This window comes from Callorhinus ursinus, unplaced genomic scaffold (genome assembly GCF_003265705.2).
Source record: "Callorhinus ursinus isolate GAN/ISIS: 27379988/994484 unplaced genomic scaffold, GSC_fseal_2.0 scaffold5, whole genome shotgun sequence".
Lineage (NCBI taxonomy): Eukaryota > Metazoa > Chordata > Mammalia > Carnivora > Otariidae > Callorhinus > Callorhinus ursinus.
Window position 1 is genome coordinate 2,164,588 of NW_027397067.1, and position 14,726 is coordinate 2,179,313.

Below are 14,726 nucleotides of genomic sequence, written 5' to 3' on the forward strand. Positions count from 1 at the left end.
CACTTCTCTGCACGTCCTACCTTCCAGTAAGTGGTCGCTTTTCTGTTCAGAGAGTTGTTGCTATTCTTCTCTTCGATCTCCTGTTGAGTTTGTAGGTGTTCAGAATGGTTTGATCCCTATTCAGCTGAATTCCTGAGACCAGACGAAATCCAGGTCTCCTACTCCTCCACCATCTTGCCCAGCCCGACTTCTGAGTGATTTTATGTATACTAGATTTTTCCATTACTGATAGAGGGGTATTGAAATCTCCAACTATTTGTGTTTTTCTCCTTGAAGATCTGTCCGTTTTTTTGTCATTTCTTTTGACACTGTTAGTTGCATACCTTAAGGTTTTTATATGTTGAGGGAGTGACCACCTATGAGTATGTAAAGCTTCTGTTTATCTCATAATTTTCTCTTCTTGAAGTGTGGTACATCTGAAATTAATATAGCTAGTTTAGCTTTCTTTTGATTAGTATTAGCGTGGTATATCGTTCTTTATTTCTTTACTTTTAATCTGTGTCTTTATATTCAAAGTAAGTTACTTGTAGACAACATATAGTTGGGTATTGCTTTTTTTTTTTTTGGTCTTGTTAAATCCTCTGACAGTCTCTTTTAATTGGTGTATTTGGACCTGTTTACATTTAAAGTGATATTATTGGATTAATATTTACTGTATTTGTAACTCTCTTCTATTGTTGATTTTATTTTTGTTTTCAGTTTTTGTCTTCTAGTTCTTTTCTTTCTTCTATGTTTTTAATTTAAAATTTAATATGGCTCCATTTTCTTTCTTAACAAATCAATTATCATTTTTTTAAATGGGTGTCATACTGTTTGCAACATATATTTATAATAATTGAAGTCCAATTTCAAAGAATACCACTTATGGGAAGTATTGTGCCTTATAACAGAGTATCCCCAATTCCTCCCTTCTACCTCTTGCAACTTTGTTGTCATTCATTTCACTTATCCATAAGCTATAATCATCCAATACATTGTTATTATCTTGAAGAAACTGTCATTAATTATTAAAATACAATATTTTATTTTAATTTTATTACTCTTTCTCTAACACTGTTTCTTTTTGTAGATCTCAATTTTAGACCTATATTATTTTCTTCTTTTCCAAGAACCTCTTTTAGCATTTCTTTCAAAGCAGGTCTACTGGTAACAAATTCCCTTCCCTTACATTTCATTTGTAAAAGTCTTTCTTTACTTTTAAAGATTAACTTACTGAATACAGAATTCTAGGTTGATGGCTTGTTCTTTTCTTTTTTTTTCTTTAAAAATTTTAAACACTTTGCTTTATTCCCTTCTGTTTACATAACTTCTAAGAGATATCCAATGCAATTATTACTCTTGTTCTTTATATGTAAAGAATAATGGTATCAGCCCTTCCCCACACATGGCTTCTTTCATGATTTTATCTTTGTTTTTTTGTTTGTTTGTTTGTTTGTAGTTTGAAGATGATATGCTAAAGGTACAGTTTTGTTGGTATTTTTCCTCCTTGGTGTCCTCTGAGCTTCCTAGATTTGTGATTTTGTGTTTGTCATTAATTTTGGACTATTCCCAGCCATTACCCCTTCAAATATTTCTTCTGTTTCTTTCTCTGCTTTCTCCCTTTCTCATATTCCTGTATGTGTATGTTACTTCTTTATAATTTTTCCTGAGTTCTTGACATTCTGTTTCATTTCTTTAATTATTTTTATCTCTTTGTTCTTCAGTTTGGGAATTTTGTATTGACTTGTCTTGATTTTTTTTTGTCTATGTCTAGTCTACTGATGTGTCTATTTAAGGTAGTCTTTTTTAAGTTGCAGTATAATTAATATACAATTTTCTGCCACCCTATCTCATCCCTCTCTTCATCTCTTCCTTTCACTTGTACTTCTTAAAGATTTTTGGATCTCCTTGCATACAATAAGGTGGTCTGCCACAGAGACAGATTTTTCAGATTGAATTTGTTCACTAATTTCTTCATAAATTCATAACCAACTCAAGTGATAACCACTTTGGTTGATATTTTTTCAAAGCAGCAATTTATGATTATCTCATAATTCTGATAAATTTTTTGTATATTGAAAAACATGAACAATGTCTATATTTTGTGATGATGGTGTGAATGGATAATAAGCTTGAGTTCTATACCAAATACAACTAAATTTTTGTTGAATTGAAACCTTGACTTCAGGTTGTCTAAACACGTAAGATGTTTCTTTATATCATTCAATGATTTGGATTTAATCTCCCCTAATTTTGCTAAAATGAGTGAAATTGAGTTAAATAGCTTATTAACTAAAGGTAAGTAAAAATCTATTGCTTTATAGATGATAATCTATTTTGCCTCTTTTAAGCACTAGAAAATTATTCTTCATTTACATTTATTTCCCTTTACTTACTTATTGTTTTCTGTTTAAAGTGAAAAAGGAATAATTTTTGACATAAGTAAAGTGAGATTCAGCAAATTAGAAAATATAACAAAGATTTGTTTATAAAATTTATTTCTTCCTTTATAAATATTTTAATAGTTTTAAAAAAAAGTGCTCTAAAATCCTGTACTTTCTAGCCTGACTGAAAAATTATTTTGCCACTTTTATATTAGCATATTTTATTATATTTCTATATTTTTCTAGGCTGTGTTTTATGAAATTTAAAAAAATGAAAGCCATTTTTAAAATTTATATTTAAATTGCAATCTCTTTAAATTTATCTACCAACTAAATTACAAGTAATAAATATTTTTATATTTAAAGTGATTTTCTACATCCACTTATTGTATAATTTTCTATGTGTAAGCAATTCAAATGTCTTCTATGAGTTTTAACAGAATTAACATGGAACTTACATAGTCACTATGCATGTGTATTTATCTACATATGAAACTTCTTTGGAATGATGTCCCAATGCATTATTTTTTTAATATTTGTGATCAAGAACATTTATAAGTACTTTATAATATATATAAAATTAGAATGTGTATAAGTAAGAATCTAAAGCTTAGATTTAGAGGTAATCAATTATCCGCATAGCAAGATCAAGAATAATTTAATTTTTAGCCTAATATATTAACGTCAACCTCTGAATTTTTCTGTGGTGAAAACAAGGAACCAAAAAACCTAAGGCACAAAGTAAAGACATATGGAACTAGTTGCTGAATTCTAGTTGAACATGGAAAGCAAATCTGAAAAGATATCTTGGCATTATCTTAATTGGAGAATTAATTTCTTATGATGTCAAGTTAAAAAATGCTCTTTTGAGTAATTTCCACACTTACATTTATCATATACCTCCCTTATGTTTATTTCTCAAATGTTTTCACATGATTTCATTTTTGATCAAGTATTGAATAATGGCAGAGATAAATTTTGAGGTTTGAAATACTAAAGAAGGTTGTAAACACTTTCCAAGGTTAAAGCTGAAATAATATGTTCCTCTGGAAAAATTCTATATTAAAACATTGTAAAAAAAGAACACCAAGACTATATAACTTGAAATGTTTAAACATATAGTATAAATTTATTAGTGAAAATTAATCATATAAAAAGAAAATTAGAAAGGTGATATACTTGAGAAATCAAATATATGCAAGTTAATTTATAATGAGTTCTAAGAACGATAGTGAAATCAGCTAAAATATATCAAATTTTACACCATAAACATGCAAAAACATTTTTAAATATCTAGTTTAATATCTAGTTTAGATATCAAGATAACTTTTTTGTTACAGAGGGGCTATAGAGAAGTGACTGAAAATTAGATGGAAGACATAACAGCTACAATGAATTTTTTAAAAGATTTTATTTGTTTTTTGACAGAGAGAGACAGACAGATAGAGAGGGAACACAAGCAGGGGGAGTGGGAGGGGAAGCAAGCTTCCCACCAAGCTGGGAGCCCTATGCAGGGTTCCATCCCAGGACCCTGCGATCATGACTTGAACTAAAGGCAGATGCTTAATGACTGAATCGCCCAGGCGTCCCACTATTAATTTTTTAAAATGGAGTATTATGGTTTTATAATTTTGTCTTTCAATTAGGACTGAATTAAACATTTTTTCCTTCAGAAAACCAGTGTACACACACTGTGCAAATTTGCATGCCAAAAGAGGCAATACATTTACTTCCTTCCACATCTGCTGCCACCAGCCCCACTTGTCTAAGCCTCCACTATTGTAAGAACTTTCTAATGGGTCTCTGCATCTTCACCTTGAGTTTTACCTACATAAATTTTAAACGATAGCTATTTTTTTAAATGTGCAAAGGGCTGAGTTCTCTCACTACTTAAAACCATCCATGGTTTCCCATTGCTCTTAGAGGAAAATCTTAACTCTTAATACTTTGTCAGTCAAGCCCTTCATTATTGTTTTTTTTTTCCTTCTTAATTATCATCTCAAATCATTAGCTCTCCTTTTTTGGTAAGTTTTCTGTATAAAGAACAAAAATATGATATGGTATGTTTTCTGTATAAAGAACAAAAAAAACTGATAACTTCTTGTTGAACACATATAAACTAGAGATACAGAAATAAATGAGGTACTAAAGATACAAAGAGGGAGAGATTATTTTATAAGAAGGCTCAGTATCTATATTCTAAACAAATATCCTCTCTTTCCTTTAAGAGAGAAAGAAAGAGAGAGAGAGAAAGAGAGAAAGCAGGTATGGGGCAGAGGGAGAGAGAGATAGAGAATCTTAAGCTCCATGCTGGGCATGGAGCCCAATGCGGGGCTTGATCTCACAACCGTGAGATCATGACCTGAGCTGAAATCAAGAGTCAAACACTTAACTGGCTGAGCCACCCAGGCACCCCAACAAATACCCCTTTTAACGAGGGAAAGTACTAGCATATTTTTCTTCTAAAACTAAGCCACATAGAAACATTACTTTTTATTATTAAAAGGTAAGTAATATTAATATATACAATATGCTTCATTGGGGAATTATATATGTAGTATATATGTAGTATTCTTTAATGTTTTTATATCTAACACACATTGAAATAATAAAATTGTTTTGAATGGTTGTTTTGGAAGCCTATGTGAAGAATTGACAGAATTTTAGGACAATTATAATTGCTTATGATTTTAAGAAGTTTAGTAAACCATAAGGGTACAAGTGACAATTATAATTCTTATTGTAAAAGAATGTTGGCAACTTTGTTTTCTACACAGCCACAATAGATTGGTTGATTTGAATCTTTCCAAGGCATATACACACTCATTCTCTTGCCGACAACTCCAATTTTTAAAACTGCAAGTTTGAGAACCAGACCTGGGCTTTCATGAATACACAAAGATAAATGCCATCCCATGAAACATTTTTGGAAAGATCTTTTAGACTTGTTTAAACTGTGGTTATGTATGTGGGTCCATGCGTTAAGAGGAAGAGAGACAGAGAAAGAGAGAGACACAGAGAAAGAGAGGGAGAGAGAAAGAGAAGAAAGTAAAAAAGACAGGGTGACATCACACTGTGCTGGGAACCAGGCATTTTTGGAAGGAACATATATACAAATAGAAATTGTGGTGTCATCAGATTGGTGAGGTTCCAGGTCTAACAGTATATTTAGATTACTTGGTTAGGTGCTTTTGGGCTCCAAAACTCGAGAAATTGAGCATAGTTCATAGTGATTAATGAAAATTGACTGAATGACATTGAATTGTGTTGTTAGGTTGATAAGATTCATATATTTATATAATAAATAAACATTGTTTATTCTTTCCATATTGTGGTAGGCGCTAGAGATATAGTTATTGATAGGATTTGCTTAGGTTCCATCTGCCCTTGTGGACTACTCTCAAGAATTAAAAGGTTTTATTCATCTCTTTTAGGAACTCTGTTCTTTACAGCCAGTTAGATCTCTTCTTTGATTCTCATGAATTAACTTTCCCTTCCTTTTGACTTTACTTCCCTCAGCTTCTTCCTATATGACTTGAGGTGTTCATTTACCACTTACTATAAGACATGTACTGTATAGAACCTGGGAATAGAGAACTGAAGTTCCAATCTCAGTATTTCAGGGGCTCCTATTGCAACTATCACTGGAGACCAAGGTTGATAAATTAATCCCAGGCTAAGATGGTTATTTTTACATGTCAACTTGACAGGATCACAGGGGATGCCCAGATAAATACACATTATTTTTGAGTGTGGCTGGAAGGGTGTTTCTAGATGAAATTGGCATTCAAATTAGCAGGCTCAGTAAAAGCAGTTTGACCCAAAGTGGGTGGGCATCAGCCAATCTGCAGAAGGCCTGAATAGAACAAAGGGATGAAGGAAGGAAGAATTTGGCCTTTCCTGCCTAACTATTTGAGTTGGGATATTGATGTTCTGCCATTAGTGCTACTGGTTCTCAAGCATTCAGACTTCGACTAAATTATGCCATCAATTTTCCTGGGATGCCAGCTTGAAGAAAGCAGATTATAGGACTTCTTGTCCCCCATAATTGCATGAGACAATTCCTTGTAATAAATCTCTTAATCATAAGTATATATGTCTATATCTAGTCATCCATCTATCTATCTGTCTATCATCTCTCCAATTGGTTCTGCTTCTTTGGAGAAACTTGACAACAAGCTCATGTTAAAAAACTATTGAACTATGTACAAGACTAATTATACCATATATTATAAATTTTTTCTAGTTGTGGTTGTACTTAAGAAGAGACAATGTCTAATGATGAGGGAAACAATTTATGGCCTATGCACAAAAGGCATCACATGAGAAGATTCTGTGTCAAAAAGACCAGAGATATGGAGAAATGGGTTTATTTATTGGGGAAAATGGTGCCAGCTCTCACACTTTCTTAACCATCTAGTCCCTCTGACTTCTGAGTAATAGAATTTGATTCATAAGTCATTTTCTTAGAAAAATGTATCACTAAATTGCATATCGAATTATTCATATAATAAAACTTTAAATTTTTAACATGTACTATGAGTCAGACATTGTTTTTCACTGAAAACTCTGACAAGAAAATTGTTTATCTAAAAATAATCAAAGAACAAATATATTTGGTGTATAGATAATGGAGAAATGTCAGGAAATTCTTCAGAAGGTGAAAAACAATCCTAAAAACTTTACTGATGTCTTAGGTCAGTTTCCGTAGAAGAGTTGGAGAGATATTTTTGTTCAAGTTATTTACTGGGGGGAGTGGTCCCAAAAAAAGAATAGCTGGATAAAGCAGGGAGAAAAGTCTAACAAGAATGTAATTGCACCTACCCACCAGCTTCAATCTGATCCCGTGGGGAAACTCTGGAACAGGACTTGCACCATAGAGTTGTTTTCTCCTTGAGGTAAGGGTCTGGAATTATACACCTGTTTTTCAGTCAATCTTTGGTCCTGGTCACTCCAATATGGAAAGTGCCATTGCATACTCTTGTGTTAGGCAGCTCCTCTTTGAAGGAAGGCATTGCTCTGGTTAAAAGGCAACTGTGAGCCATTATCAGGCAATACTTAAAGTATCTGGAGGAGGGAAGCATCTGTTGACAAGGAAGATCTGGGCAAAGCAATAACGGCCTCCACCAAGTTACTTTTTCAAATTGATGAATATTTATTTAAGGTCACATTTTCCCCAACATCTCAAGTTGATTTTATTGCAAACAAACAATATATATTTTTTATTTTTTAATTTTATTATGTTATGTTAATCACCATACATTACCTCATTAGTTTTTGATGTAGTGTTCCATGATTCATTGTTTGCATATAACACCCAGTGCTCCATTCAGTACATGCCCTCTTTAACAAACAATAATTTTACCAAATGGGACTCAATATAGGAAGAGAACCAGAAAAGAGAAGACATTGGGAGATAGTTAGATCTTCTTTCAACTTAGGAACTGAACTTAGAGCAGTAGTAATAAATAAGATTGCTTATTTCTAACTTCTGCTTTAAGTCCTTTTGAGAATCAGATTTTTAAATGTACACAAATCATTTTGACTCCATAACTCTTTTCTAACTAGCTGAGAAAATTTAGTATGTGGATTTTGAACATTCTACTACTACTACTTCCAAAAATGAGTACTAATAGACCTGTTCTCCAGTATAATTTGGAAAGAGCTATGACAATCAATGTATGTGGATATACCAGAGTTTCACAGACACCTTCCGCATTGAGCTCAATGACACTCCTAGACTGGTACTTGCACACAACAAGTGATAAATATATTTTTCATAAATATTTGTTAAAAGTTGGATTTATATATATTAGAGTAGGCAAGTTCATACTTCCTTCACAAACAGCCCTTCCTTCCTCCCATCTTCCTCCCTTCCTCCTTTTCTTCCTTCTTCTTTCACTCTTCCTTTCCATTTCTATTACAGATTCTTTCCAATACTCATGTTCAACCATTATCACCCAACAAGTATTGAGCATATTCTATATGCAATGCCCTGTGTTAAATGCTGAAGGCACATCTGGGATAACTCCAGGAGCAGAGGATACATCTAGCCAAGAAAAGAAACATATGTGCAATATATCTTGGTATCAAGGATGCTATATGTAAAATAAAATGTAGTCACAAAGAAAAAAATAATACTAGACAGGAGGGGTTGGTAAAAATTTGATAGATAATATATGAGCTAAGTTTGAAGAAAAAGTTAAACTTTTCCAGAAAGATGGAGATGAATACCTTATAGTCAGTAGTCAGTTGTGCTTGGAACATACTCAGTTAACTACATTATGCTTTCCATTTAAAGGTAACACAGAAAACTATACCTATTAATTTATTTTCCTTTAGTTTTCTCACCACCATTAACATAAATGCTCACTTGTAATGTGCTATGGTGAGTGCTGTGAATTGTGTAAGACTGTTGAATCACAGACCTGTACCTCTGAAACACATAATACATTATATGTTAAAAAAAAAAAAAAAAAGAAGATAGCAGGAGGGCAAGAATGAAGGGGGGAAATCAGAAGGGGAGATGAACGATGAGAGACTATGGACTCTGAAAAACAAACTGAGGGTTCTAGAGGGGAAGGAGTTGGGGGATAGGTTAGCCTGGTGATGGGTATTAAATAGGGCACGTTCTGCATGGAGCACTGGGTGTTATATGCAAACAATGAATCATGGAACACTACATCAAAAACTAATGATGTAATGTATGGTGATTAACATAACATAATAAAAAATGCTCACTTGTAGTTCAGAGAAAATCAAGATACAGAAACTAAACAAAACTAAAATGAAGAAAATTAAAACAAATCAAGCTAAAAACTGAATTTTAATCATAAATATTCCCATAGTCCAATGCAAAAGGGGAAAAATGGTTAAAGATTTCATATAAGATCTTACCATGTTGTCTTCAAATTTAAAATTTTGTTCTCATTTGGAGACTTGCCTTTCTTCCTCCTCTTCTGAGAGAAGATATCCTTCAACCTGCCCCTTCTTCTAATTTTTTTAAAGATTTTATTTATTTATTTTTCAGAGAAAGAGCACAAGTAGGGGGAGTGGCAGGCAGAAGTAGAAGCAGGCAGAGGGAGAAGCAGGCTCCCCACTGAGCAAGGAGCCCAATGCGGAAGATGCAGGACTCTATCCCAGGACCCAGGGATCACAACCTGAGCCAAAGGTAGATGTTTAACTGACTGAGCAACCCAGGTGACCCCTTCTTCTAATTCCTGGTAACTATTATATATTCAATCACTCTGTCTGGATAGGGAAAACCACAACATTTGGTATTCTGCAACAACACATTTCCAAAATTCCCTGGAACAGGACAGTGGAAAGTGAGCTTTGACATTCCAAACAAGGTCACACTAGGGAGTACCACTATGAGAAAGGGACATGTCACTTCTCTAGCTTTGAGCAGGTAACCTTTGCACATTCCACATATACCATTCTGAGTATAGTTGCTAATTCTCATATACAGTACAGTTTACAAACATATTATTTTTTAAAAAAGGGTTTCCTGAATGTACAATCTTCAGAGATTCCAAGGTTCAAAATTAGGATAATGAATATTGTTCAGTATTGCTTTAGCCATTCTTTCTTTGCTTCCAGACAAGAGTATGAACCATTTGGCTGCATAAGAAGTAAGACCAAAAACTGTTTTGTCATCTAATTAAATAAAACATCTCTGCCTGGTGAGCATGTTCAAGTTCACAAAATACTGGTAGAAGCCAAGGAAGTTCAGATTTTGTTCCTTATGGACAAGCCACCTGCCTTCTTTGTCAGGTTATGTCATCTCTTCCCTTCTCCAAGCACTGCCCTCCTCCCCTAGTCTGGAAGCCAAAAGGATTTGTAGTATCACTGTTCAGATTCAACATCCAGAGGGGAGAGAGAGCATGTGGTAAAATGCTGGGTTTTTAAATTTTACTTTAATTAATACATTTCATTGTAATTGGCTTGTTTAGAATTCTCCAAATAGTTTCCAAATAAGTACTTTATCTTTGGTAATGAACCTTGGAATAATTATGTTTTATCAGTGTACCTATTACACACTGTAGGGGTGCCACTTTTATAGACCGCAACATAAATAGTGCCTCATGCAGTTTCTGTATTATGCTTATGTAATCACTTATTTAAAAATATTCATGTTTAAAAATGTATATGTTAAACATATAAATAAGTACCACTGGCAAAATTCCTGGGAATATTTGCTTGGCATTAGCAATTAATAATCTTCAAGTTTTTGCTGTTTACTTTATTGTGTTGTAAAACTCCAAATATTTTATAAAAGCATTGAACATGAGCCCTATTTTAGATGTTTTCAATATTTTAAAAATTACTGGCAGAATATATTCAAGCTGAAAATCTGCATTAATATCTAGTTCGTATACTGCCAAAAATAAAAACAGATACAAAAATGCATTGGAGTAGTACTGGAAAAGATCAAGATATTAAGTTCAGACAAATCATTAAGGGCAGACTATGGCACAAAATTATGGAATATTGCAATTTAAAAAATGCATATTAGGACATGAGGTGCTTGGCAAAAACTGTGTTCTATTAATTTTCATTTAGATCTTGCATTAGTCAATGGATTTTTCTGGTACATTTCCCCATTTGGTAAAAGACGGAGTTTACTGCTACACCTGGGTAGCAGTAGTTAAGCGTCAGACTCTTGATTTTGGCTCAGTTTATGATCTCAGAGTTGTGAGATTGAGCCCTGCATAGGACTCCATGCTCAGTATGGAGTCTGCTTGAGATTATCTCTCTCCCTCTCCCACTGCCTCTTCCCCTGCTTGTGCTGTCTCTCTCAAATAAATAAATAAAATCTTTAAAAGTTCACTTTTTAATCTTCAGTGTCTCCTTTATTCTTAACTTTCCTAGGGGTCATATGGTAGTTCATCGGTAGAGGGCTGTTTTAAGGTAGTGACGCAGCACATAGAACTTGCTGCAGAAGTGAGTAGTACATAGGAAGATAGGTCAAGGTGAAACCTTTTTTTTTTTTTGAGAAGAATATGAATGGAGAAAGTGGATAGGAAAGAAAGATGATAGACTTAAAGGAATAGGGTATGTTAGAAGGAGTCAAAACATTGATCTGACATGGGGGCATAAAGTATGGGAAAATAAAAAGGCATCAAGTAAATGAAATTCATTTCTAAGGTAGGAGCTAACTAAGGAGCTAAATAAGAAGCAATATTAAATAATCAGTATACAAGATCAAAGGTAATTCTGAGCACTTTAGATTTAGACTTGAGCCCTTGAGTCACTATCTTATAGTGACTTCAGATGCAAAGGTGAGAGATGGAACAAAATTTTAGAGTTTCTAAGAATCACCCATAGTTAATATTATCCTCTGTGGGGAAAAACAGAGCTTTTTCCTTAAGGTCAGAAACAAGACAGGGATGTCCACTCTCACCACTGTTATTTAACATAGTATCGGAAGTCCTAGCCACAGCAATCAGACAAGATAAGGAAATAAAATGAATCCAAATCAGCAAAGTCAAACTTTCATTATTTGCAAATGACATGATACAATATATAGAAAACCCAAAAGACTCAACTAAAAAGTTGCTAGAACTGATATATGAGTTCAGTAATGTCACAGGATACAAAATCAATATATAGAAATCTGTTGCATTTCTATATACCAATAATGAAACAGTAGAAAAACAAATCAAGGATTTAATCCCATTTACAATTGCACCAAAACCCATAAGACATCTAAGGATAAACCTAACCAAAGAGGTGAGAGACTTGTACTCTGAAAACTATAAAACACTGTTTAAAGAAATTGAAAACGACACAAAGAAATGGAAAAACATTCCATGCTCATGGGTTGGAAGAACAAATATTGTTAAAATGTTTGTATTACCCAAAGCAATCTCCATATTTATTTATTTTTAAAGATTTTATTTATTTATTTTGAGAGAGAGAGAACAAGTTGTGGGACAGAGGGAGAGGGAGAAGCAGACTCCCCACTGAGCAGGGAGCTCAATGCAGGGCTCAATCCCAGGACTCCAGGGTCATGACCTGAGCCGAAGGCAGATGTTTAACTGACAGCCACCCAGGTGTCCCAAAACAATCTACATATTTAATACAATCCTTATCAAAATATCAAGAGCATTTTTCACAGAGCTAGAACAAACAACCCTAAAATTTGTATGGAACCATGAAAGACCCCAAATAGACAAAACAATCTTGAACAAGAAAAGCAAAGCTGGAGGCATCACAATTACAGACTTCAAGTTATATTACAAAGCTGTAGTAAGAATAGAAAGCCCAGAAATGAACCCACAACTATATGGTCAAATAATCTTCAACAAAGCAGGAAAGAATATCCAATGGGAAAAAGAGAGTTTCTTCAACAATTAGTTTGGGAAAATTGGACAGCAACATGCAGATGAATGAAACTGGACCACTTTCTTACACCATGCACAAAAATAAATTCAAAATGGATTAAAGATCTAAATGTGAGACAGGAAACCATTAAAATCCTAGAGAACACAGGCAGTAACCTCTTTAACATCCGCCATAGCAACTTCTTACGAGATATGTCTCCTGAAGCAAGGGAAACAAAAGCAAAAATAAACTATTAGGACTACATCAAAATTCTTTCTGCACAGTGAAGGAAACAATCAAGAAAACTAAAAGAAAACCTACTCAATGGGAGAAGATATTTGCAAATTACATGTCTGATAAAGTGTTAGTATCCAAAATACATAAAGAGCTTATAGAACTTAACACAAATAATCCAATTAAAAATGGGCAGAAGATATGAACAGACATTTCTCCAAAGAAGACCTACAGATGGCCAACAGACGCATGAAAAGGTGCTCAACATCACTCATCATCATGAAAATGCAAATCAAAACTACAATGAGATATCACCTCACACCTGTCAGAATGACTAAAATTAACAACACAGGAAACAGGTTTTGGTAAGAATTCAGAAAAAGGGAAACCCTGTTACACTGTTGGTGGGAACGCAAACTGGTGCAGCTACTATGGAAAACAGTATGGAGGTTCTTCAAAAAGTTAAAAATAGAACCACCCTTCGATATAGCAATTGCATTCCTCATCCATTAACATATTCTCTATAGCTATTTTCAAGCTCTAACAGCAGAGTTGAATAGTTGTGCCAGAGAACATATAGCCTACAATTCTAAAATATTTACTATGTGGTCCTTTACAAAAAAACTTGCTAAACTCTGCTATAAGATAAAGGACAACTAGTTGTACCTGACATTCCCTACTTCTATGAAAAATCCTAAGTATTTAAGAGGGCCTCTTTGGAAATTAGAGGCAGCATCCAACATATTTTGAAGCATGATCCAGGACCGCCTGGGTGGCTCAGTCGTTAAGTGTCAGGCTTCGGCTCAAGTCATGATCCCAGGGTCCTGGGATCCAGCCCTGCATCAAGCTCCCTGCTCAGTGGGAAAAGTGCTTTTCCCTCTCCCACTCCCCCTTCTTGTGTTCCCTTTCCCACTGTCTCTCTCTCTCTCTCTGTCAAATAAATAAATAAAATCTTTAAAAAAAAGAAAACTTTCTTAAAAAAAAAAGAAACATGATCCATTTGTCAGGAGATATAAAAAGACCCAAGTTATAGGAGGAGCTCAGAGGAAGACTGAGCCTCACAGCAGTTCTGGGCTGCAATTTTTGGGCTGCAATTCATTTGACAAATAATCAAGAGGTAAATCTAGAAACTTATCTTTGATGAATAATGATGCTTTATGGAGTCTCTGATAAGCCCTGACAGAAAAATTAGAGAATTCTAGAGCCATTGGAACTATTAGCTCTTTCAAAATCAGCAGCTGCCATACTACTGGAACTAGTAAAGACTGAAATATGACTTTGATAAATGAAGGGAATATCATAAGCTGGATATTACCTGATCCAGTGATTCATAAGATTAGGTATGTGCAGTGACATCAGTCATATGATCTAATAGGAATATTGGTATTAGGTCTATGTATATCCAGAGTACCATGTTTCCTCTGATATACTTTAAAATATGCTGTCCATAGCTCCACTGGTTCCATAACACCAGCTGATAGAGGGAGTGAGATTCAGTGTCTTGATTCAGAAGTGGTATGATATATTTATATAAGCCAAAAATGGGAGTTGTAGGTTGGTACCAGTTTTCTCATATTTTTTACTCCTTGAACTTGTGGTATAGCTAGCTAATAATTTTCACACAATAATGGCAGAGCCACAAAAATAAAAAATATCACTTCATAAGAAAATTTCAATTCTTGACTCTTATCTCATCCACGAATTTAATTGACCAAAAAAGTCACATAAAACCAGTGTCATGAGGCCAGGAAATATAAACACCCTCCCAGGATGGAGTGTTTTCCCAGGATATGGCATATG